This window comes from Lichenostomus cassidix, chromosome 9 (assembly GCF_008360975.1).
Source record: "Lichenostomus cassidix isolate B80296 chromosome 9, HeHo_3.0, whole genome shotgun sequence".
Taxonomy (NCBI): domain Eukaryota; kingdom Metazoa; phylum Chordata; class Aves; order Passeriformes; family Meliphagidae; genus Lichenostomus; species Lichenostomus cassidix.
This window is the reverse complement of record NC_139490.1, coordinates 9,879,973-9,906,322: the sequence shown is the minus strand read 5'-3', so window position 1 is coordinate 9,906,322 and position 26,350 is coordinate 9,879,973. Positions and strand designations below refer to the sequence as shown.

At 46.2% G+C, this 26,350-nt stretch overlaps 1 protein-coding gene across 7 annotated transcripts in view; it reads right to left on the bottom strand.

Annotated features, from left to right (window-relative positions):
- Nucleotides 1–26,350, bottom strand: part of LPP (LIM domain containing preferred translocation partner in lipoma) — a 314,289-nt gene that overhangs the window by 274,011 nt on the left and 13,928 nt on the right. For 4 of the 7 annotated variants that reach the window (XM_085069373.1, XM_085069375.1, XM_085069374.1 and 1 more), the window contains 3 exons: nucleotides 19,056–19,161; nucleotides 18,503–18,552; nucleotides 15,363–15,466 (listed from right to left, as the gene is read on the bottom strand). The gene's annotated coding sequence lies outside the window, so the exon portion shown is untranslated. The remainder of the gene's footprint in view (nucleotides 1–15,362; nucleotides 15,467–18,502; nucleotides 18,553–19,055; nucleotides 19,162–26,350) is intronic. The other 3 variants (XM_085069377.1, XM_085069379.1, XM_085069378.1) reach the window with 2 other exon arrangements.

Below are 26,350 nucleotides of genomic sequence, written 5' to 3'. Positions count from 1 at the left end.
TCTGTATGGCAGGTGCCATCAGCTTCGTCACCCAATCCATTGGTGTCAAACCCTTATGCAACCCGTGCAAATACGCCCCGTCACTCACCCAGCCTGCTCACACAAAAGGACCACGCGCCAAGCATGCTGACCCTCTATTAAAATCACCATCATCCAGCTTTTTATAGAAAACAGCTGATCTCCTAAGGACTCTCTGCCACCATAACGTGAACTGCAAAACTTTCAGGGCCAGCCACACAGCTTGGGATCCACACGCCCAGGTAGGCAGCGACTTCAGAACGCAAAAGGCTCACAGAAAATATGCCCAATGCAAATCACTTTATTTCTGGAAGAACAGAATTTTTTCCCCCCCCTCCATGTTATAGCTTACTCCACCTTCCAAAATAGCCTGAACTTAGTCAAAAAAGGCATGTTCATTTTGGAATGAAGCTGCACGCACACAAAGCGCTCACAGAAGAGCTGTGGCAGAACAACTTGTTCCTCAATAGCTATTCTGAACCACGTCTCAGTAACAGATCCAGAGTACATCTCTGTAAACGAGACATGTTGATCTGACAACCTGGTTAAAGTGGTGGGTAGAAACTTAAAACTTTTACAAAAGCATTTTAGTCTTACTCTTACTGACAACTCCCTTGAAGTAAGGGCATGTTGATCCAAGGAAAAAAAAAGACATCCTTTACTTATTTTCTAGAGACCTGCTTTGCATCGTCAAGTGTGCAAAAGTCACTAGTCCAGCCCCAGAACTGGTAAGACAAGCTTAAAAACCAATACAATAAAAATTAGTGAGTTTAAAGTTTACCTCCTGTTTGGGAAAAGAAAGTCCTTTTTCCAAAACATTCCTACACAACCACAAGGCCCAGAACCTTATACTTATTTCAAATGAAAGACAAGATATAAAAGAAAATTACAGATTTAAGGCAGCAGGGGCTGTAAAGGACTTGATTTATGGCAGAGCTTACAAGAAAACCACAATCAATAGAAATCACTGAACATCTTGAATGTTAAAGCTAAAACACTGAGTATCTCAAAACTCCATTTTGCTTGTTATTATTTTTTGTGATTGCAAAGTTCCAGATCAAAAAGTGCTTCAGAAGAATGACCTTTATCCTCACTGCTTTTACACAGCTTGAGCACTGCCTTTCTGAATGAGAAATTTTAAATTGTGCATTAGTTTTTTTCTTTTCTGATTTTGTTTCCCCTATCCAAAATTTCACTCAGCTTTACAAGTAACAGTTAATGCAACGCCTTTCCACATGCTCCATTTCACTGTCAGGATCTCAGTATGCAGGACTCCGGAATAGTGAGAAAATCTTGGGGAAGAGACATTTAAACAAAATAAACTGGAGAATTTTTTCCCCAAAAAGGTTTCACAGGCTTAGGTTTTTATACAATAGCTTGTTTTTACAAACTGTATATTTAGGATCCGGTTTAAATTGGTGTCTTGTTTCAGCCACCCTGCCTAAAACATGCACTTACTTCCTTTACAGCAATGTGAATTTGTTCACCGTGGCCAGTTCATACCACATCCCTATTAGATGCATATGCATAAATATATATATACAGGCATGTGCTGTCTCATCTGGAGCTGGCCGTGACCAACACAAGGCTCATTCAGCCAGGAGGAGGGTTCCTAAAGCGTTATCTGCACCCAGAGTGGTTTAGTGTTACTGGGCTGAAAGGAAACAGAGAGACATCCTGTTTATAGGCTGTAGAGCCCGATGGATAAACAAGTGCACCTCAGTTAGACACGGAGTGGGGCAGGGGGAGGGGAATAAAAGGGCAGAAAGAGAGCCTCAGCGGGTGTGAGGATACCGAAATACCGTGGGCTGGATGCCTGGCAGCACGGCCCGAGGCTGCCCCGAGTGCTGGGGGCTGCAGAATGTACAGAATGTGCCGCCCCGCCAGGGCTGCCGACCCTCCGCGCCCGGACCCTCCTCGTCTTTCACTCCACTGCTGGGCCACTTCCTGGCACCCACTGAGGCGACACCGGAGATATTTTTCCACCCCCCTCCTCTCTGCTCTCCCAACGCACGCCCACACCACCGAGGCTTTCTGTGCACTTTGTGTTTCATCTGTCAGCCAGGCACGCTCGGGCTTTTTGCAATACCAGAGTGGGAAGCGTGGTAAGCAGTGTCAGTCGCAGAGGTGGACCCTGGACTGGATGGACATGGTCTGAACCAACCCAGTGTCAATGCTGAGAGCCCCAGCCCCCACTACAGCAGGGAGGAGACAGCCCCAAGACATGTTCCTCCCATTCCTCTTCTGTCAGAAAAACACTGAAAGTCCGTCTCCAGGTTATGAGGAGGTACCAGACTTATTCTCATTTGAATTATCGCTTGTGTGCAATGGTGCAGTATGAGGCAGTGGGTCTGGGCCAGAATTGTGGGATGGATGCAAGAAACAGGAGATCTATAGAAAAACTCTACCAACAGTCCTCTGCTTCTGACATTGCTCTGTCAATCATTAAAGTGATAGGAAAATGTGAGGTTCTACCTTGGTCCAGACCCAACAGCCCCTTGTGTCTCCAGCAGGTGTAAAACCACAATACTCCTCTCCTGGACTGCCCTTGACCATGAAGTAGAAACCCTCTGGCTGTTCAACACCTGCCAAGGCACCAGTGTTGTGACCACAGTGACTCACTAGGCCAGTTCCAAGGAGCTCCAGGCTACCTCCAGCCTCTGCAGTAAACCTTCTCCAAATAACACCGCAACTCCACGAGGAGCTGGCAGACAGGGACGTCTGGCCAGTGTTGACAACACCCTACTAAACAACAGGCAAACTAGGCAGGGAACATGGAAAACCTTATGGGCTCAGACAAATAAGAAGCCCTACAGGAACTCCTCCTACCTGGCCAATCTTCATGTGAAGCATCTAATCCCACTTTCCACACCTTTGCTGTTCCACTGATCAATTTTTCCCCTCACTAGTGAACATAGGGAATCTTCACATTCCAAAGCCTCCATCCTCAACCAGCACAGAAGGGAAAGTTTCGGCTCCCCTGCTTCTGGTTACAGACAAGCATCTCATGCCAGCTTCCAGAGGAGGATTTGAACAGAGCACTGATACCTCACAGGGCAACGCAAAACAGGAGACTCAGGTCAAGGCTCAGGTGTGACTTCTCACATCTGTTTCCTTTTTGGTTTTTACTGCCTTATCTTCTCTACAGGTCCAGAAACTCTCTACGATGGAGGGATGAACCTCAGTGTGTTCTCCAGCCCTTCCAGTTTGAATTACTCTACCCAAGTCTACCTAAGCATGAGCAAGGAAGAATTACTCCTGCATGTACAAGCAGAACTTGCTGGTGATGCCAGCATTCACCCTTTGAGCACTTCCATCACAAAGTGTCTGGCACAACACAACACACAGCACTTCACAACCACCATGGTAACACCACAGTTCTGCAAGGACATGCAAAAATAGGACTTGCTCACACTCTGACAGGTCCTGGGGATGAGGCAGCTCTGCCAGGTCCTCGGCTGATGAACTGACGCCTGGGGAACCTGGGAGCTACTCCCAAAAGAAAGTCCTGAGCAAGTAATTTCTCACTTGCTTCCTATGCTACTCTTCATCTCGTGCAAGAGACACCTCTGACTCATACCAGGTTTCCGCAGGGCCTGACACAACAGGTCGACAGACTCGCCTTGAAATCAAACAACAGCAAGCATGAGGTGATGGTGTCTTGGCCAAGAAGGACCCAAATTCAAGACAGTCCTCAGAGGCACAACTCCAAGGTAAATAAATGTTGATGAACTCCTTTCTCATCAGCTCTGTGTAGTTCTTATGCCTTTATTTTGCCTTCCTTCCAGCTGGAAAGAAAGTTCATTGAGAATGAAAGCTAGTGACTCGCAGTGAGCAGTGACAGATGCTGCCTGCCTGCATGTGTGAAAAAACTCTTGACAGGCAGAAATAACACACCTCACATGTCTTGTGGTGGCAGCGAAGCAATAAATATTCTAATAGACTACTGAGGCTCATAGTAATAATGCTGCACTCCCTTTACAGAAGCCACTTCCCATGCCAGATGACATCTGCCATGGTATAGATGTTCCTGGAACAGGGAGATATTTTTAAATCCCTCAATGTGGCACAAAACTGTGAGTGTATCAGCCAAAATACCAGCCATCACAGCATTTATATATAGCCTTGCACATACCGTCTATAGATGGGAACACAGACAGATACATGGTATCTAGCAGCATTACAAACAGACATTCTTCTGCTGGTCTTGAGTACTGGAGAAGAAACTTCCCAGCCAGCAGCTCCACCCATGTCATCCCACCCTGTGCAGTTCTCCATCCGCTTCTGCTCCTCAAGTATGTTAAGTGCTGCATCTCAAATCTCATAATAAGAAAAAGAGTGTCCCCTCTTTTACACGGCAGTGCAGGTGACAGGGTCTCCCCACACATTTGAGCATCCCTCTGTACACACACCTTCCAAAACAGAACCCATGGGCCCCAAAACTTCCTCTGTGCTGTGACAGGTCCTGAGAAGGAGTTAGAAAATCTTCAAGGCAGTCCAGCTCACTCAGGGACACCTCTGACAGGTACAAACTCTAGGTATGGTTCCTATTAGAGGCAGGAAAACAGAGGTGCTAGTGAGAAAAGAATTTGCAAGCTCCAAACTAGCAATAGCTCCCCATGGAGCACCTATAATCACTTCCCAGGAACTCTACTGGCACCCTAGTTACTGCAGGGGAAATGGAAAAATAAAAATGTTTTTAAAAAGTGGCTTCAGGTAGTACAATACATTCTCTCATGAGTACAAAATGTGCATCAGCACTTCACAGAGAGCACCGTAGCTGTCAGACCCAGGGTGATGTTTAAGCTCTTGATACAGTTATCTGCCTAATAATAACCCCAGAGAGCACTCCTTGCCTGGCTGCCTGCCAGACCGCATGCAGCCTCTCTGCCCTTTCTGCCTTTTTTAAATTTTTTAAACTTTGTCAGACATGGAAATGTTGACTCTAAGAAATTCAGCTTCTACTGTGAAACAGATTGGCTAAGACTTCTTCATTGTTGCGGAAACCATGACTTGGGCGCCGGGGAGGGGAGACAAAGGGGAAAACTCGTGTATTTTGCCTTCACGTGTGCTTTATTTTCTCTGCTGGCAGGAAACAGTGAGAAAGACTCTGACCCAGCTGCTGTCAGCTGCGTTGGAAGTGATTGTATCAGCTCCACCTGCTTAATGTGGGTATTATTGAAGACTGCAAGGACAATGATTTGAGACAAATCAGCAGTGACTGCTGTGTTCTCGAGGGACAAATAACACACTGGTGTATGACACAAGTGATCCACAACAGTGGGACAGCAGTGTCAAGGTTGGGGGGAGGAAGGAAAGTGGGAGAGGGATAAACATCTCCACCTCTTTTTCTAGGGACAAAGAGATATTACAGGGCGAGCATGGCTTGTTCAAACATTTCAGAGTTTGCTCCACATTACTTCCAGCGCTCAGAAGCAACAAATGAGCTGCACCAAGAGATCTAGCAGCTCTGGGAGGAACATCATGTCCATGTCAAGCTTTCAAAGCCTTATAAACTGCAAGGAGTTCAACGTTCTTTATACTCAGAGAAAAACAGCCTTGACAAAACAGGCTGTGAGGAGCTACACTTTGCCATCCACACGTGCTTTGGATCTGGCCCCGTGTGTCACTGAGCTCAGGGGTGGTGCAGCCCCACTGAAACAGGTCCTGCAGACCCCTCCTCACAGCTAGCTACCTGTCAAAGTAACAAAGGAGCCTCCAACGAGCACGTGGACAACAGCACAGGCTGAAGCAACTGCTGCTGAAGCACGAGAGAGGCACTTCAATGGTGTTTTTAAAAGGAAAAGATAAAAAGAAAAAGGGAAAAAGCATACCTTTGCAAGTTCCAGCACAAGAAGAAAGCCCCAGGTCACTGCTGTAACTAATGAGAAGGGCGACAGTGGTGCTCAGAAAGACTGTTCAAAACATCCTCGTGACCTTTTTTTTTTTAAATCAAATGAAATACACACAAACAGCATCATGTCCACAGCAGGCTGCTGCTTTGACATCCATACAGCCAGTAAGACCCTGTGAAGTTTTAATAGGCAGGTCAAGCCTACAAAGGCTTTGCTACCACCCTCTCCTGCCTCCACCACGTACCCCATTCCCCAGCGGTTTTACTCTGAGTACTTCACAAGCTTTCACCAGAATTGCTGCTCAGAGAGCAGCCTTCTTGCAGACAAAGCACACACAGCTCCAACTAGAGAGAAGTCCTTTAGCCCACTCTGCATCGTATTCCTCCAGGATCTGAGTAAATAACATCTCACAAGAACAAATTACATCAGGCATGGGACCCTCGTTACCCAAATGGGTGAGTTTTCATAAGAATTTACCACTTTTACCTCCACACAGTCAGAGAAGTGGAAGCAAGCCAGGAAAGAAGGGAGGCATCGCCCTTTGCAAACACCTAACGAGCCCAACTGAAAACACAGAGCCCAGCACCTTTGGAGACATCCCCCAGCACACCCTGGCAGGGCAGGCGGCTGGAGATGAAAAAGACCCACCAGGAAAGCTCTTTGGTAGGAGCTGATATTTCAGCTATTAAAGAAGTTTCTGTTTAAACAGATATTAACTGCATATGCTCTGGAATTTCTCAGCTTTACCACTTAAAAAACACCCAAACCCACTTTGAGGCTTTTCCTTTTTTCTCTCCCACCTTTATTTGCTCTGTAAACACATTTGTGTGCGCCCTGGATCCTGTAACGTTCTGCTGCTGTGACAGCAGCTCTGAAGCAGAGCAGCAGCTACCTACACATCTCAGCAGGGACCTGCTGAATGTCCTGGGACCTGTCCCTGCCATCACAGCACACCACAGTGCAGAGCCCCACACAGCTCAGCTCCTGGCAGGACCTCTTCCCAGCACAGGATGAAGCGAAGATGCCGTTGGTGCCATTTGTACTGACAAATAACACTATCAGGAGTGCACGCTCATGAACTCAGCCTGCTGCCTCCCAGGCTGAAACGCCCCCAACAAAACCCTACTTGTTAGCAGTTTATTAAAGCACTGTTGCAAGTTTACCCGCAGATCAAGGCCTTGATTGCGGCGGGTGGAAGATTTGAAATAACTGCAAATACTTTGTAGCCTTTTGAAGAGGCCGCTGAGGTCAGCCCACTGATACTTTGCCATCCCATGCCAAACGAGAGTGGCAGAGAGCCTCCTGTGCACCAATACCATCATGGCCAACTGCTACAGTAGGGCTGCTCATAAAGCTGCTCCGGAAGGTGCCAGGAAGAAGGACAGGACAAGTGGAATCAGGAAATTTGGATCAATTCTTTGCCTCAGCATATATGTACCTACATGTGCATACATACAAATGTTTATATACATCTGGCAAAATCTGTGCAGCTTTGGGCAAGCTTTGACCCTTCCTGGTCAGTAAACAGGAAAATCACTGCCCTAAACACATCTGGAGGCAAGAGAACACTCAGCAGCTCCATCTCCACCCCATCACTGCACACAGCAGGAAACTTCAAAAAGGACACACCAGTGAAATGTCTCTCCAGCCCAAGGAAGCAATCAGTGGCACTGGCCCAAAGGGGCAGCTGGCAGATATCCCACAATACTTTAAATTATGTCCCTTTATATTGCACATCTGTTGGCCTCCCTCCCCAGGGGGAAGGCTGGAAGTGACTCCTCTTGTCAAACAGGTCTGCTCCATGCCTCAAGCAATATGAAATCACCTGAAAGCAGCCAGGAATCTCTTTCCCTTCTGAAATCAGGTCACCTCTACCGTGCTCAACCTCAGCCCACCCAGAAAGCCTGAACCAAAACTCAGATACCCTTCGGATGGGCTGGCCATGCCACGACCCCTAAGTCCAGCAAAGCAGCCTCTGCAGCACCTCATAGAAGGAGGGGTGGAAGAGGGGAGTAAATTTTGGCCATGAAAATGTAATGGAACATTTTGTATCGATCGACTGTGGGATGAGTCATGTTTAGAGTGAGTCGCCTCCTCTTCCCCTCACTTCCCCACCCCCAAATTATGGACTGCAAGAAATGAGCAGAGATAATGGGCAATTTCAGATGCTCTGAACACAGGTTTCTCTCCTGCTGGAACAGCATGCCATGACAGAAGATGGACTGAGCTCCAGAGATGTCTTATATGTTCCCACACCTTATACTGGTTACAAAAGAATTGTGTCTAACTCATGGGCAATTAGGACTAGAAGGATGGGGGACTACTTTGTAGAAGAAATAAGGAATCAGAAGGAAGATCTGAAAAGGATCAGCAGTAAAAGGAGGCACAAGGAATAGATGGGGATCAGACACCAACCCCAGAACAAGATAAGCAAGCTGGAGGTACCTCTCTATATATGCACACACATGCACCAATCTCTGATTTGCTGTCTGAGTCTCCAGAGGACTAACTAATTTCGAGGCTATAAGGCAGAAGATGACAAGCTGCTTATGCACTGGCCTATTAACGTTTGGCAGTGGAACACAGGATGTAACCACCCAGCACCCCACCAGCCACATAGGGCATTCAAGCCTGACCAAGAGATCTGCCAGCACTGGACTCCAGCCAGGACCAGTACACTCCATTCAGAGAAGAAACTGGTCCTTCGTACCCTGAGAGATGACTAATTGCAGTAGCTGAGTTATAGCATAGCTTTTAACACACAACGAAGAGACATTAAGGTCATCTTGACTCTCATCTACACCATCCCCTCCCACAGCAGGCTTGCTGCTCTTTTTTTCCTCCTACTCCTTTTCTCACTTTCTACCCTCCCCTTCAACATTCTTTCCTTTCAGGTCTTCTCACCTCCCTCCATACCCATTTACCTTCCTCTCTCTATCCACTCCTCCAGCACTTGAAACATCCTTCTCATCACCCACAACTCCTACTGCAAAAGCCCTTCTCTTCCAGGAATCTGCTTCATCTGGATTTTTATCTTCAGCAATTAACTGTGCTAACCCTTCCCCAGACCTCAAGTGCACATTTGTCTGCCTTGCTTTGCAGAATCTTTAGGGCAAGGATTGTCATCCTCCCCACTTGTAAAGCACAGGATACATTTACTAGGCAAATAAATGATAAATAAGCCATCTCAGCATTTCAGGGTAGCTCAGTGTGGGCACCCTTGGTGTTTGCCTTCCCTCCACTGCAAACTAAGTGGAGGGAAGGCAAACCTGTAAGACTTTTTCTTCCTTATCTCTGTTACAAGGTTATCGCTTTATCAGCATTTTTCAAAAAAAGTTGAGATGGGGAGGTGGGGAAACAAAGGGCCTTTATCAGCACTGTTCGCTCTCAGCTCAAACCCTGAGATGTAGAGGAGCTTGTGGGAGCACCACAGGGAAAGACCATGGCCAGACATAACTCACTGGGATTATTTCAAATCCCACATGTCTCACTTCTATTCAGTTTTCAGTGGGTTTTTGGACAAGAAGACACACATGTCTGTTTGCTCAGAGAGCAACAATCAAATCTACATCCAATTCCATCATCTGAGTGTGTGCCTGCCTTTGGAAGGAAAAGAGGTGAGTAGGCTGTTGAGATGGAAAGCTGGTGTAAGGAAAAAGAAATTACAAAGAAAAGATTAACCACAACACGCAGGGCATCAAGAGGTGACTAAGAGCCAGCCTAGGCTTCAATGAATAAAAACATCAAAACAGGGAAAGCAAAACCCTCTGTCAGAGCCAATGCATGGAACTGGACTGGTTGTTTGGCAACCACACCCATGCAGGATGGAGGATTTGCGTAACAGGTGGAGCACTTCTTAGGAATCAAGGTGATAAAATGCTCATTCAATTAAAAAAAAAAAAAAAAGAGGGCAAAAGTGCTAGACTGAGTTCACTGAGTTGAGATAAAGAACCAGCTTTTAGTATCAAGAGAACCTAAGTTGTCTGGAGTTTCTGCTCTCTGGCTCCCCACACTCCTCAAGCACATGAATTTCACCCCATCTCCCCACACACACCAGCTCCTCACCTACACGAGGATATCACTCCAGTCATTTCAAAACACCCATTCCCAGTGCCCTCCCAGTTTTCAGATATAATTCACCGGGAACATGCTCAAAAGCCACATCCTTCTCCATCCCTACAGTCCTAACAGCCTCTACAAGGTTATCTGACGCAGCTTTCTGACATTCGCGCTTCTTGGTGGAGAATTAGCTGATAACTAACAAAGCACTGTGGGAAGCACACGTGTCAGGAAGCATAAGTGATAACACCACTGTGCCGTGAGAAACCTCATCCAGACCCTCGGGAAAAATTACAATTTTTGTTATTGGTTTCATCTGAACTCACTCGCTACACTCAAGACTACACAGCAAACAGGAATGCCTCCAGGCAAATAACAGTGGGGGCATTCAAGCTCCCCTGTTGATTAGACATGGTCACCAAATCAGCAACAAGGAATACACAATGAAATTAAGAGCAAAAGTCAAACAATCACCTAGAAAACAACGGGAGAGCATGTAAGAACACCAAGCCAACAAGCACCCCTTCCTTCACACTGAATGCACCCTTCTGCATAACACCATTTCACCCAACGGAGATGGAGGAACTGGTGCTTAATGCTGACCCTGGAGACTTGCCCAGAAGTTTTAACATCGCTCAACACCCTGTGTATAAAAGGGCAGCAGTGGTGACACTCCTGGTGAACTCCTGCTGGCCAAGCTGTCTGGCAGGTATAGCTAAAAAAGCCGGGTTTGGAAAATATTGCCTTTTTATAGCTTATCTCAGTGCAGACAGCTGCCTCACACCTCTAGAAATAGCAGGATTTAACAGCCATGTTTGCAGGGACAGATTTTAAAGGTTCCATCTTCTAAGAAACAACCTACACATTCAGAAACAGGAGGCCAGATTTGTTTTGATACTGGAACCCCCTTCCATATGCTATGCATACCCACGGATTTGCAAAAACCCTGCTCTGAAAATGGGATGTTCATTCAGTAACAGGAGACAAGTAACTTGCGTTTGCCTTCCTATAGAGCCTGTTCCCAGCACAATCAGCAGCAAAACAGCACATGATTAGGCTGATATTGCCTTTTGCTGAAAATAGTTGGCATTTTACAAGTAAAACAGTGGTGGAGGAGAGCATTAAACACTGGAAAAACAAGACTAATAACTTAAGTACTAATACCCCAGAGGCACAGCCAATCAGCACCTCTCTGTTGCTCCTCTTAACATGGAGCAAGCCAGGATCAGCTCCCAGAGCATTGCTATGATTTGTTTGAGGTGATAAGGACTGAGACAGGAATTCATTCCTGGCTCAGTCCCACAGCTGCAAACCCCAACCCCAGGAGTCTGGAGGAGCTTCTTCAGCCCCCTCAACTCCATCATGTTTGAGAGTGCAACAGTGATTTGTTATTTTCCTACCTTTTAGCAATAACAAGCTTTTTTAGATGAAAAGCACCAAATTCCCATTAATTTAACACTGGAAAAGCTGATGCTAAGGATGTAAATGGCTCTGAATCTAACGGGGCCTTGCAAAATTTCCATGGTACCACCTTTCATTAGCAATAGTTGGACCAGTTGTCTACACCATCTTCCTCATCAAGAAATTTTTAAACTTTTTTTTTTTTGCTGAATGAAGGGGTACTAAAGACAACAACCTGCTGTGAAATGACCAAAATTCCTATGCAAACAATTCATTAGCAGTGTTCAAATGCAATTTAAATTACTAGTTGTTAAAGTGTTCTTCAATTTCATGGTAAGTTTCCAAGCAAAATTACATGCTATGTACTATTTAATTGATTGTTTTCTACTTCTTAACATCCATTTATTCCCTCCTCCTGTCCTTTTCTTAATTTCAAGGGATGATAATGACTTCTCAGGGGAAGAAAGGGGAACAGCAAATGGAGATGAAGAGGGATTTACCTGAAGAACAAGGATGTAGGAGGGAAGTGGCTGCCAAAACCAGGCAGCTTCACCAGAACTTCTCCTTTCTGATATTTCTGCAGTAGGGGTGTGAGACAGCCCAGCACAAGGATTCCTTTCCTCTCCACCACAGGCAGCCAGGCTTCTGAAACCTGATATTTCTTTAAAACATAGTCCTCCCCCACCATGACAAGCAGTAAGCACAGTTAACTATTCCAGGACATCAGTAAAACAACAAGAGCAACTTGTTTCTTCCTTCAGGGCACATTAGTCCTTGAACCAACAAGCTCACTGGAGGCAAACAAGTTGTTCTCATTTGGAGATCTCATCCCAAATGCAAATAAAAACCTAACTCACAGCAGTAAAGTCCCCTCCCCAAAGCTGACTGAAGAATAAGGCTCTGAGAGAGACCTCCTGCTGTGTGACCAGCTGGTACAGGAGAATGTGTATGATAAAGCTAATAACAACAGACATTTCCTAAAAGTCTGCTCTCCACTCAGATCCTAGGAAAGAGCAGCCACACAATTAGGTGAGGTGCCATCTGGAAATTTCTGAAGTAATATGTGTTGGGATCACGTCACATGCTAGCAACATAGATCAACTTCATGAAATAATCAATGCCTCTTGGTTTACCTTTAAGCAACTGATGCAGAAATATTCCGTGCTCTGAAAAGAATGACTTTATTAGAGTAAGAAAGATGGGTTTAACAGCATCACTCTGCCCAAGGCTGCAAAGCACCCACCTGTCTGCAGGAGCTGAGCACAAACCACCACATGAAATACTCAGATTTGCACTTTTCCCAAATCTGCCACACGGTGCCCTAATTTCTATGCCTGCACACCAGAATAACACCACTTTCCTCAGCCTTTATGCACAGTTTAGTGTTTAAGGGCTCTGAAACCTTTGGCTAAAAAAACACAAAGTATAAGATGTGCAGTGGTTTGTAAGCTTCATCCCTTCCATGCCCACATGTGCCAGTCCTGTTGCTTTCTGGGGCAGCTTCTCTTACCTGGCATGGGACACATACACCTCACCCTTACAGCACACTGAACTCCCTCAGGGCACTCATATCACTGTGCTGGTGTAACCCCTTTGCCAGCTATGCAGTGCCAGCCCTGGATTGATCAGGGCAACAGCCAGGATGAAGGATGGGCTGTGAAACAAAACTCCTTACATGGGAGCTAAAGCAACTCCTTTGTGTTTAACTCATCATAAGCGAGAAGCTTAAGGCAGGCATGAAGTTCTCTGAGCACCCTTGAGGGCCAGTGCCATGGAAGGCTACTCAGGCTGGAGTGTTTACCGGGTGCCAGGCTAGAGGAGGAAAAAAAAAAATTCTTTAGACAGTTGTATTAGTTTACAGGTCAGCCCTTAATGGCTCTGTTCCTGGAGCAGGAGAAAATCCTTAGTGGATCCTGGATAGCATCAGTGGTCACTGAATGTGCTCAGGTCCTGGAGAAAGACCAGATGGAGAACCCTGGCAGCCTGCAGTCCCAGCTGTGAGCACAACCTTGTCCTCCACAGCTCCCCCCAGCACCCCCCAGGAAAGGGGGGCACAGGCAGCACATGGGGAGCTCATCCTTCACAGTCCATCCAGCTCTCAAGTCACGTCCTCGCAGTGGTGAGATGTTGCACAGAGAAGGATCAGCACATGAACACTGAGAGTCACAAAGTGCTTCCCCAGACGTGCCAGACTAGCCCTGCCCGGAGCACTGCCTTACGGCACCTGGGCACTGCTCATCCTTGTCTTCCAACAAACAGCACGTCCTGGCAGCAGCAAAGGGAGGAAACTGTGAGGGGAACAGAACATCATCACTTCCAGTCCCACCGTGCTGCTCCCAAAACACCAAGCTCAGCCACAAGCAGCTGGCAAAGCCTGGATGTGCCACATCCACGTGCCACCAGGAGCACAGCCATTGCACGGGACCACGTGTGCACATGCAGAGACAAAGCACAGCACACAGGGAGCAACACAGACCACCATCCCACTGCCAGAATTCCACAGCTCAGCACCACCATGCACGACAGAGGAGGAGTGGCTGCTTGGAGAGTTGCTGGGCTGAGGCTTCAGGTGCTGTGACAGCTCCACAGATGTCCCCAGTGCCCTGTTTCCTAAGCCATCACCTCCCCTGCCCGTTCAGGCTGGGCACTCTTTAGAGCAGCAGTTCTTTCCTTTGCACCAAGCTCAGCCCAGCCAGGCCCTGACCCCACAAGCTGAAGTAATCCAATCAGCCCTTTGAAACAACAAGGATTAAAATGCAGCTAAAGTCTACAAACCCCCAACATGTCCCAGCCACAGGAAAAGGCTCCAGCAGTCCTTCACCACTTTTTGTGGCCGAGTGTTTTTTATCACACACCCATCCTCATGCAAACTAAGGCAACTATCTTTCCCTGTTGAGAACAATCCAGTTAGTTTTTTACCACAAGGACCTGCTGTAAATCCACATCTCTGGAAAAACCTAACCTCACAACGAGTATTAATCCCTATTTAAAAGGGCAAAAGAAAAATAACAGGTTTAACTTTCTAACAAAGGTCTTAAATTTAAGAGAAAGAGTATGAAGCAACAAGTCTGAGAAAGCCTAAAAATACCAGTTAGCTGAGAAGATACAGGGATTATTGACCAGCAGTGGGAACTATAACAGGGTTTTCACCAATGCCCTTTCCAAAGTAAAAGGATGAAGCACAGTGTTTTCCATTTGAGGGGCAGGACTGGCTGCTCCATGACCCCCAGAGCAGTGTTAAAAGCACTCTGTACATGTTACATGCTCCAAATGACAAGAGGAATGCAGGATGGTGGATCTCTGCTCCAGATTCCCCAGTATGGTTTTAGCTGCTATGAATAAAACAGGAAGCAGAGCATCTTCCAGGTTCCCCCCACGCCCCTGACTGTCTGGATGAACTGCAGCTTCCTTTCAGGAAGAAGAAAGGAAGGAGGAGGAAGGGGGGGAGGAAAGAAAATAAAAAAAAAGAAGCAGCAGCCAGCTACAATATCAGACAGCTTAAAAACTTAACACTAAGGAAAAATACAGAACAACAGGAAAAAAACAGACAGTGAAATTTTATCCAGTTACAGTAGCTAAACTTCAACTAACAGAACAGAGTTAAATATTAACATTCGAGAAAAATATGTCCCTGTGTTATGCAGCCTTTTAACACACACTCTTGCTTAAGACACAGAAATAATACATAAGCCATTGTTTTCCTTGCTGACCACATGAATATGTCCTCCTTTAACTCTACAGTGCTCTGCTGCCTTGCTGCACTAACCAGTGAAACTAAAAGGAAAAGCGTGACTGAATGGGAGCTGGCTTAAATTATCTTTATACCTTCTCCTGAAGAAACATTTCACCTTTGAGACTAATTCACTAAGCCAACTTTCCCTGCTACAAAAGGTTTCATTGGGTCCCTTGCTGTTGATCCACATGCCTGCCTCCAGAAGCAATGCACACACTTTGATGCAATCCATCTGACTAAACAAAACAACAAAAAAAATCCCAAGTTGCTTGCTAAAACAGCAATGATGCACTTACCAGCATTCAGGCAAGCTCCTTTGCTAACATGCTTCCCTCTCGAGCACATCAAATTTGGAACAAGGTCCAGGAGCAAGAGAGAACTGAAAACTGACCACAACAAGCTTCCAAAACAAGAAAGGGGGGGGATAAAAAAAACCTTACTACAGGAATTCAAATCCTGCTTCCACCAGACCCTGAGTCACCTCCCCTCCCTTGCAATAGATCAGAGCAATGGGTAAACATTTCCAAATATGGAGATCAAAACTCCAAAGGATGTCAAAAAAAAAAAAAAATCACCCTTCTCTCCCTGGCTTTGGCACAGGGATGACTTGCCCCTCTGAAGCATGAGCTGAGCACATTGCCTTTGCTGACCTACCCACAGCCTGGACATAGGGCCACACATAACCATCTTCAACTGTGCTTTGGAGGCTCCTGACATGATGGGTGACACTGCATCTCTGTCCCCTACTAGGGATGCGCGGGAAGATGCAATGGGAGCAACATCAGGAGTTGCTGCGCCTCAACCTCTGCAACAAACCTCTCTCTAATCCCTCAACTCACCAGAAGAAAATCTCCTAGAGCTACTATTTGGAGTGTTCTCTGAAGGTAAATAGGCAAATCCAGACTGTGGTTATAGCAACACCAGCTTGGCCCAGAAAAGGCAAGGCTCAATCATCAGTCACACCACATCCCACACTGGCTGCTCACCTGGCACAGGGAAATCTCCCCTGGCCTGGCTCTTCAAGCTGGTGCTTTATAAAAAGAATATGTATTTGAACTTGCATTATGGGGAGAAAAAAAAAACCACAAAAAAACACAAAAGCAACATCCCCTGCCAATGCTCCCACAAACATCAGTCGTTGGCTGCAAAGGCCAACCTGCAGCGTGTCGCTGACTCTGGAGCTGACTCTGCCTGCCAGAATGGGACAGCAGCCTCCTGGTAGCTGCAGCCATCGCTCCAGGAGCAGGCAGCCTCTCAGGAATGTGCAAAGGACGACATTTTCAAGGCAAACAGGCTGCTGAGGCAAGGCAATCCAACCAGACCAGAGTGATTCCCCAGCACCACCCACAAGATGCTATTGAATTTATAGGGAAGGAATTCCAGAGCTGACTCTGCCCATGTATGGCCAAAACAAACTGTAAAAAAGCGACATTATAGTACATCTGGCTTTCTCTGGTACTGAAGCAAAGGCTTCGGGAGGAGCTGAAATCCTGCAGTGACAGAGGCTCAGCAATTACCTCCAGGAGCTGAGCAGTGGTCAGGGACTGAGACAGCAAGAGTTTAGCACCCAGTACCCCAGGTTACAGAAGACATGTAAACCATTGCTTTAAAAGGTAACGAAGTTCTCTGCCTTTTAGAACACACCTACATTTAACTCAGTGATCCATCGCTGCCACTGTAAAAAAACAAATTTTGCCAGGCAGCACCAGCACATGTTCATTACACTGAGGGTCATTAAGGCAGCTTTAAAGAGCCAACAGTCCAAGTGGCATCAAGTGGTACACCAGGACAACCTCAATGCATTGCAGGCGGGGACTAGCTCTCCATAGGTAGCAGAGGAATTATTTTTCCAAAAACCCACTAAAACCTCCCACAGGAGCTGTGTGCCCCAGCCAGCAGCAGGGTCACCTGGTGCTTTCTTCATGGTCAGAAAGGGAAGATACTCCGAGCACTGTATTCACTGTGGAAGAAGATGCTCAAAAACCAATGTAAGAAGTATCAGGCTGGTGCAGGTTTTACCAACTCTGACTCAAGTTTTTCACCCCTTTGCAGAAAACAATTCCCTAGGTATTGCTTTTTGCAAGGACAAACAGTGGATTGAAGTAGAGAATTGTCTAAGTCAAGGAAAGGTACAAAAGCATGGAAGGGGAACACCTGGAAGAACAGAAACCCCATCACAAGCACACACCAGCCCTTACAGCTCTGGTGTCCCACCAGAGATGAACAGATTGAAGTTCTCCCTAACAGTTAAATGCCACTACCTTGCCTGCCCTGCCAGCAGAGAAATATTAGCTGTGTCAGCGCAAGAGGCAAAGGGCTTACGGAATGGGAGAGGAATGCAGGCTGCAGTGGCACACACAGGGGGGACAGGGACACGAAACCCAGGGGAGTGCAGGCTGCTCACACTGCCTTTTCCTTTGAACAGGGGTCAGGCAAGCTATGTTTTATGGCTCTTGGGGTTGAAAGCAGGGACTAATGCTTTTGTGACCTTAGAGGGACTCCCATTTCAGCAACAAATAGAGCTGTTAGATGGGGTGGGAGCTCAGGGGCCTGAGCACATGAGGACAAGCCATTTCCCAGCTCCTGGCAGGCAGCCCAGTGCTGCTTTTCAGTGAGTGTGAGTTATACCCATCAGACCAGGAATGAGCACACGTCTCTTCCGAGCTGCACTTTCTGATGGGAGACCCACAATGTGGCTACTCCCCCAGCTTCACTTTCCCCAAGACAGCACTAGAATGTCCCCTCTTTTTCACAGCTGAAATGGCTTTGTACCCTCTCCCTTGCTACAGTGCTCACTTTAAACAGAGGCACCTAAGCACAACCTGGTGTTCAGTAATTCTGCTTCAGAATACCTTCCACTCCAAACAACACAGAGGAGAGAAACCAGAAGGATGGACACATCCACGTCCAAACACAGCCTAACCAGGAGCTCCCTGCTACACAGCAACACAAATCCCCCTCCTTGCCACAGTACTAAACTTGGGAAGTGAAATCTTGGCAGCCTGGAAATAAAATCCAACTCAAGCCTTCTGAACAGCAGTACAGATCGTTATAAAGCAGCCACTGGGTCAGGCACGGCTAATTTAAATAAAAAATTATAAATTACATAAGCAGGATGACTGAGAATATTTGATTCATAAAAGCATCTTGAAGGGGCAGAGAACAGAGGGACTGCTGCAGCATCACAGGGAAATAAACTACATAACACAGACAGCAAGGACCAGGGATGCTCATGCACATGCACAGCTATGCACACAAATGCCTGCTCCTCCACCATGCACAAAAGCAGATTTAGGACTTGCAAGCTGAAGTCCTGTGCAGTCAAAAGCCAGCACAAATGTTTGTGACAGTTCCACAGGCAAAGGCAAAAACTGGATGCAGAGGAATAAATACAGAAAGAAGTCAGGCAGGCAAAGCAGGTGCTAGCTTGTAAAACCTTGGCCAGAAAGGCTCCCCAGGAGGTTGAATCTGGTAGTTTTGCAACAGCTCCACAGAAAGACAGAAGAGACAGAAAGAAAAAAGAGAACATGAATGCATATGCATTCTTTTATTGCCATATATAGTATATACAGACATTTGGTATATACACCCCCAAGCTCTCATATGCCACTGTATAGTATATACTATATATGCATTGCCATCTTTGTTTCCATGTGCCCACACTTGTACAGCATGTGTGTGTGTATGCATTTCTGGTGTGTGCATTTGTCATTTCCCCCACTTCGCCTCTCCGTGCGTGCTATGACACAACACATTGCTCCACAGAGCGTGGATAAAGCCTCAGCACCACAGCCTGGGAGGACTTCTGGACACTCACAGCTTCTCAGTGCTCAGCCCTTCCCCGCCCAAGTCTCTGTGTGTAAGCACCGCTAGAGAAACATCAGTTTGTCTCATATTTTCCAGTGATCCTACTCCCCATCCAAACTTCGAGAACCACAAACAAGGTACCACCGTCATGCCCCTTGTGCCTGTGAATTGTGTTTACATACCAATTCTCACGCTGCACAGCCTTACTGGTGGGATGAACTCAGAGCAGGGAGTTTGGAAACACGCAGGGCTCCGCCAGACTCACGACTTTGGGTTTCTTTCCCAGCCCTGAAAAGAGAAAGACTTGAGTGATGCACACTGTATGGGCCTCCTGACGGCTTGTCTCCAAAACCTGCAGTTTAACCCACACAGCTTCTGGGAAATGCAGCACTTTCCTCCCCAGCTTTCTTAAGCAGAAGCATCCATACTCCTGGACTCCTTTCGGCACCCCCAAACGCAAGCCCCAGCAGCCTGAACTTGGCCAGTGACTAGCAGTGACCAGCAGTGTCAGCTCCCACAGTTTGGCCAACAACTCCCACCTCATCAAGTCACTATTCCTTTACTGTTCTTAATGCCACTGAGAAGGGGGAGGGATAAGGAGATACCAGATCAGGCACAAAATAGAAGAACAGGGTGAACCATCACTCATTTCTGGCATTGAGCACAATGAGGGAGCTAGAAGGCATCATTTAAGGCATTTTCAGGCTCGTGGGGCTACCATTACTGCAAGCAGAGCTATACCACCACCCTCAGCACAGCCTTTTCTCTGAGAAGCTCTGTCCAATTCCCATTGCAGACTATCTCACCCTTTCCTGAAGCCGAGAAGCAGGCACCACCTTTTCTTTATGAGACCTGCTCAGTGTTGTTTTTTCCCTTCAGCAGAAGATGAAGGTGGAGCAAGGGGGACAACCAGGCCGTGTGGCCACCATTTTGCATGTGGCATGGGATATGCCAGGACACATGTCAGGGTGCACCCTAAGATACCAGCAGCATCTGAATCACACACTCCTTCCTGTCCCCATCAGCCCATGGCCAGCATCCCATCCCAGCCACATCGTGGTCACTCTAAAGCCCCATCTCTGCCCATGACAAAAACAGGCTTGTCTTGTCATCACAGCTCAGCAGAGAAAGTTTTTGCTCTTCGCTGCTGTAACTATGGAAAAGCTCAGTTCAGATTTGGGTTTGTTGTACCTGTGATGTTCATCATGGTGCATGTGAGCCGGCAAATCTACAACAAAAATGCAGCAAACTGTACAAGTGTGTTGGTGGCTCACGGTCCAAGTCCCTCACCCCTGTTACAGTGAGGTGGCTTCCTGCCCTTCCTAAACCTCTTGTTCCCCATGCAACATCTGATGCTACAACAGCCAGGAGAGCGGCAGGGCTCTTGCCTCTTCCAAGCAGTGCCACATGTCCATTGTGTCAATACCACAAGGGCACACCAACCTTCATTCTGACCCAGCTCAGTCCCATGGGCCCTGTGCTGGCACTGAGCCCTGTTTCCCCACAGGAATATGAAGATCTGAAAGTCCCCAGGATCATCAGAGCTCCCTTCAGGTGTTATGACGACAAAATCAACTGGAAATTCCAATGGTCTCTCCCCCTCACTGAAGACTTGGGATGAAGATGAGTAACTGCAGAGGTTTATTGCTGATGAACTCAGCCAAAGAGCAATTTCTCTCCATCCATCAACGAGGAGACAAGTACAAGCAAATATTATGGTTGTGCATGTTTACTTTTCATTTTAAAATGATGTAGAGTTACATACAATTTAGGTCCTTCCCACAGGCTCCTGGCAAAATGCCCTTCAGTCTTATCTGCAAAGGCAGAAGACAACAACATTCCCCTCTGGCTCCAATGCTATTTCAATTCAGCTCACAACAGCACCTCCAGAAGCTCCGGGTAAGACAACACTTCTTGGGACCCAACCTGTGGTTGAAAAATCTCAGCTAAGGATTGTCTCTCACCAGGTTTAACTCACAAAATATTTACAAGATCAGTGTTAGGACTCGGCCAGTTGAACTGCATCTTCCAGGTTTTCATTCCCAAACCAGCTGTCCATGTCACCTCTGGCTGGGGTTCCTGCAGCAAGGTGAGCAGGACACCACATACCCTCCTCTTCACAGGTGAAAATTTGCTGTGAAACTACCCTCTCAGAAGGAAGTGGGGCTCAGTGAAGTCCCAGAGGGGCAGCAACCCACTGATGCCCAGGCAGGCACTCCCTCCTGGCCATACATCCACAGGTGAGCAGGGCAGGGATAGCCTGACTGGTCACAGCAATATTCACCAGAGCCAGTCTGTCAAACTACTCTATTAAAGACAAAAGGAACAGAACCAGTTCGTTCACTCACTAGCTGACAATATTGAAGCTGTATTACTGACAGTAAGAATCAATATTTCTCAAGAAAGAAATAAATATACATTTAACATACAAGTACAGAAAGTAACTTTTCCTGTTGCAGATTTAAATCTAAAACCAGTTGTTTGCAACACCTGAATTTAAGCATCAATCCTATGTTATGGCTTGAGTTTTCTTAGATTGTTCAGATTTTTCAGGAACGGACAGTGGAAAAACCTCTGCAAGAATTCCAAGTTTCAAAGAGCAGCAGTCAGCACTTTCAGATGAATAGGCATCCCTAACATAACTTCACAATGGCCACGTAGAAATGGAAGTAACCAGACTCCACAGTTCCTTTAAATGAAAAATCTTACCTGTGAAAATAACTTCAGCAAGTGCTAATTACACTTCTCCCACAACAGCCTGGTTAGAATGGCATCTGTTTTTCTGACTACTCGAAAGCTGCATTCACTTTTAATCTCCTTTACATTTGAAAGTGTTACCAATATTCAGAGTCTATTTATTATTATTATATTATTTTTTAAATCAGCATAGCTGTACTTGGTGAAGCCGAAGTGCAAACACCAGTTGAAGTGGGATAAAGCAGCCTCATGCTGGGATCCTTTGTTCCATTCCTTCGTGAAGCAGATGGCTCAACCTGACAGCCACAAGGAAAATTGTCATTTTAACTGTTCCAGTCACCAATTTTTAAACACAGACAAGGTCTCAGCCAGTCACCCATCAGCATGAACTGACATGGGTCCCCCCTCTATGATTGGCAGGTGCACGAACAGTTCCCCAGATGCCAACCTCATTCAATCTGACCTTTTCATTTTAAATGAAAACCACTTAAAAGCCTGCCCTGTTCTGACATATGTCTTTCTGTGTCTTTCCAATTCTGTGCCAATATATTTGTTATTTGCCGGCCAAAGTTCCCAAACTCAGAAATCTCATGTTATCTCTTCCACTGCCAGAGCCCTGACCCTCCAGCACTCTGGCCTCTGCCAGCACTGAGGGAGCTGTCTGAGACCTCTATGTTCTCACACATCAGAAAAGTCAGAGCCCTTTCATGCAAACCTCAATTCAGACTCCAACTCTGACTTAAAATTCAGCTTATATGATTGGTAGCTTTACACCTGAAAACAGCCACAGGTAGAAAGGGACTCATCTTCCTGCCCCGGCATACTGACATACACAGAACCTGGTCCTAACAGTTTTCTGTGTTTGCACCTGTGCTTCTCAGGTTTCATATATTAAAATTAAACTGCTTGATTCCACAGTATACTGCTGAAGTTATCCAATAAAAGGATCACCCAAGACAACAAAAGCTGGGGATGTGTTTCCTCCATTCTGCTGCCAGCACAGCACCTGCTCAGGGAGTCACCAACACAAACAGCCCAGCTGCTGCCTTTTGGGAGGCCAGATCCTGTGCTGGTGAAAAGCAGTAACTCTGTGAATGGTTTCAGTCTGCAAGGAAACACAAACCCCTTCTAGATAGCACCAGGACAGAGCTGCTTCCAACCCCACTGCAACCACATGTGTCAAAATTAGCTATAATGGGACTTATCACTTCCATGCTCCTGGTCCAGCCCTTGTCCTGGAGGAAAGCTGATGCCGACTGCAGCACAGACCATCAGCTTGGATGGGGAAAATGAGCTCCCATAACAGAGCAAACTCCCTGGCAGCCCTGATGTGCTGCAGGGTGCAGAGCCTGGTGCTAAAGCACTGCCCCAAGGGAGTCTCAAGGTCCTGCAGCAGGCTTTGGGACCAGGAGACACATTTTTGCCCTTGCTGTCACACTTGATTTTCAGGTTTGTACAGGCGTTCATTAAATGTGACTAAAACAAGAAGGGGAAAATGCATTAGGAGAGCAGTGGGGGAAAGAGAAGATTCAACACAGCAGCACAGAAGGGATGGCATCCAGTTCTCCTGGAGATTGCTGTATTACAGGAAATGTAAAGATCATTCGGAGCAGAACAGATCTAAACAGCAGCAGAGGAAGCTGTGAGACAGCTCTATCTACAGCATCTCAGCAGCCAGGAGCCATTGGGCCACAATGGTCAGGAAACAACCCAAAAGCAGGACCAGCCATGCTGCACTCCTGTTATTTTAAATGCCCAAGGACAGCTAGGGAAAAAGGGTGTCTAAGGAACAAGAGGAATAAGCATGCCTGTGCCAGAAAGCCTGCGGGTCCCATGCTGGAGCAACCTTTCAGCAGCTCCCGTCACTGCCAGCAGCGCTGCCTTTGATTTACATGTCTGTAACTGACACCAGGATTGGATCCCATATTTTCAAGCACAGACTACTGACCTCACGCTGCTCACACTCCCTCAGTTTACTGGAAGTGGAAGACTTTCAAAACAGCCTCAATGACTCTTATTTTCATTTTTTCTTTTCCCCCCACCATTTGCTGTCTGCATTTCACTAAACCTCATCAGGGACACCCTTGAGAGAGAAGGGGGCAGTTTCACTTTCTCACTCCAATGCATCCCAGCTTGTCGATCAAAGAAGGATAATCAATCATGCAGTATCCGAGCACTGCAGATCCTGGGTTTCAAACAATGGATAACATTTTTCAATCCAAAATGTAAAAAATGCCATTCCCCCACTCCCCAAGGAATAGCCATCCTTCCCAAGCAGCACTGGCAAAACAGTGCCCTAGCACACCTATTGTGTTGTAAGGTGCTTGGTCAAGAAAAGCAGAGTGACAGTGCCCAGGGCAGCAGAGAAGTGCTGCACCCCAAGACAGAATCCAAGCCCAGCGTCTTCTGCAGCCCACCTTCAAGACAAAATCTCCTGGGGCAGAGGTGGCACATGTTTGCTATGCCAAGTCTAAGGGGTTTACTATTAGGTTTTATAATAAAGGACAATGTTCCTTTAACCATTTTGGTTTTAAATCACCAAAATTTGAAGGTGGAGAACACCTTCCCCCAGGCTTGCTCAGGTGCCACCACAACAAAACCCTTGGCAGCATGGCAGGCCCTCTTATTGCTGTCCTTAAAACCATTTGTAAAAGAAACTTTTAAAACTTAGAGCCTACATGACCAGACAGTCTTCCTGCTCAAGGAATTTTCTTTGCTTATATTTTATCCAGATTACATTTTTGGCCATATCATTTGAAAATAGCAAAAAATAGCTGGCAGACAACTGGATTCCACACTCCTGTGCCCATGTGGTCAGGTTTGGTATTTTTGAACGCATTATCATTCAGGGAGATGTTTAAAAAAAATCACAGTCAACCAGGACCAGTAAATCTCTTTTGGTTTAGAATGTTTGCCCCCTTCAAGCATTAGCCATCTTCTTTCACCTTTGTATCTTAATACCAACCTGTCCCAGTTTCAGACTTAGAACAAATACCTCAAGGTGGGATGAACATATATACGTATATATGAAAAAGAAACCTAAAATTTTCTCAGTGTTGCTGCTCCCGTTTCCAAACAGCTGCTGGGAGAGGTCAAAGAAGCATACTCCTTCAAGAAAAAAAAAAAAAAAAACGAAAAGGCTTGGATGGAGCAGAGACATCCAGGCAAATGTGGACATGTGGCAACTAGCCAAAGTGTGGAGCAGCCTCACCACTGACTGCACCTCATAAAAAAATTTCTGTTTCCAACAAATGTTTTTACCGTCACAAATAGAAAAATAGGAAAAATACTTGTTTTTCTGTTTTTCCTTGTTACAAGAAGTGAGTTGCAAGCTGATGTTTCCCTCAGAAAGCTCCATTTTGAGAAAGGACCAATTTATTCCAAATATAGATAAAAGTTTCTGGAGCAATTCTGATAAGCCCTAATAACTGCTCTTATTACATCTGAAAACTAAGAGGGCCACAGATGCCTGTGTATGCATCCACCTTCTGAACAAAGTACCATTACTTGCATCATAGACGGGGACTGAGACATGCAGAAAATACATTAAAAGGTTGTTTGAGTTCCTAAATTACCCTGACTTAAGCTGGAAGCCAGACTCCAGGGTTGAATTTGACCCTTACACCAAATGAAAAGAAGTGGTAGAACTCGGACATCCCTTGACCACCTTGTGCAAGAGAACCAGCACACACAGATTCCATGGGAATTCTGTGGAATATTGTCCCACCAAAGGGGTTTAACTAATTGCCTGTAAAAGGGGACTGTGATTTATCACATCACTTCTCCACACAGTAAGGGCAAGTATTGTCACGTCTTTTCTCTCCTTAAAAATAGATGATAAAAAGGCTTTAGCCCCTCCATGCCATTGTACCCTGACCTGGAGGAGTAAATACACTGGATTTTCACTGCATTTCCTTTATTATTTGCCTACAGCACCAACAATGACAATAAAATTGCACCTCTGAACCACTATGATTTGGTTCACTTTGTCTGCATTCCTGTTTCTCAGTGAAAAGAAAGAGGCTTGTGGTTTGCAGAATGGCAAAGTTAGCCATTACACATCTCCCAGCATCCTTACTGGATCTCACTGGCGCTCACAGGGAAAGATCATGCTTCTTCCCATGTACCTAATGATTTCTCAGCACAAAGTTTTCTTGGCTACTGATTTTCCAAGAGTTTTCCACATGATATCCTCCAACCAGCTACACCTGAGCACTGTATTCCAGAAGAGTACAGATCTACTTGTTTGAAACATTTGCTACAGCGTGTGATCGCAACATCACACCGAAGGTACAAACCACTCGAGACCAGCAAAGGTCTCTTCAACCTCCTTCTGTCTCGCTGTGTGATTCACAGGAGCACCTAACAGCATAACACCACCATCACACCTGTCCTCACCTACTCCTACCCTACCATACTAAGCTTGTCAGCAGGAATTTTGTCGCCAGCATTTGAAGCCAGCATTTGTTACTGAGCCAAGTGTTTTTATTTTTTACTTGGTGATGGGGAAAAACAGAAGGGAACCATGGAAACTTTCGGAGGCAAAGATCTCTCCAGGACTTGCCAGACAGTATTTTCAAAGACTGAATTGGCAAAGCATTAAGGAAGTTGGTATACCATGGGCAAGCAAGACCAGCTCCATGACAGCCACCATCCAGGCTCAAGAAGCTTTAGTGACTGCAGTCAGGAAAACAGAAGGCAGAAGAGGAGAGAGAAAGACAGACTAATAACTGCTCCTCTCACAAGAGGTACAGCCATATGTCTGGTCAGCACCCAAGAA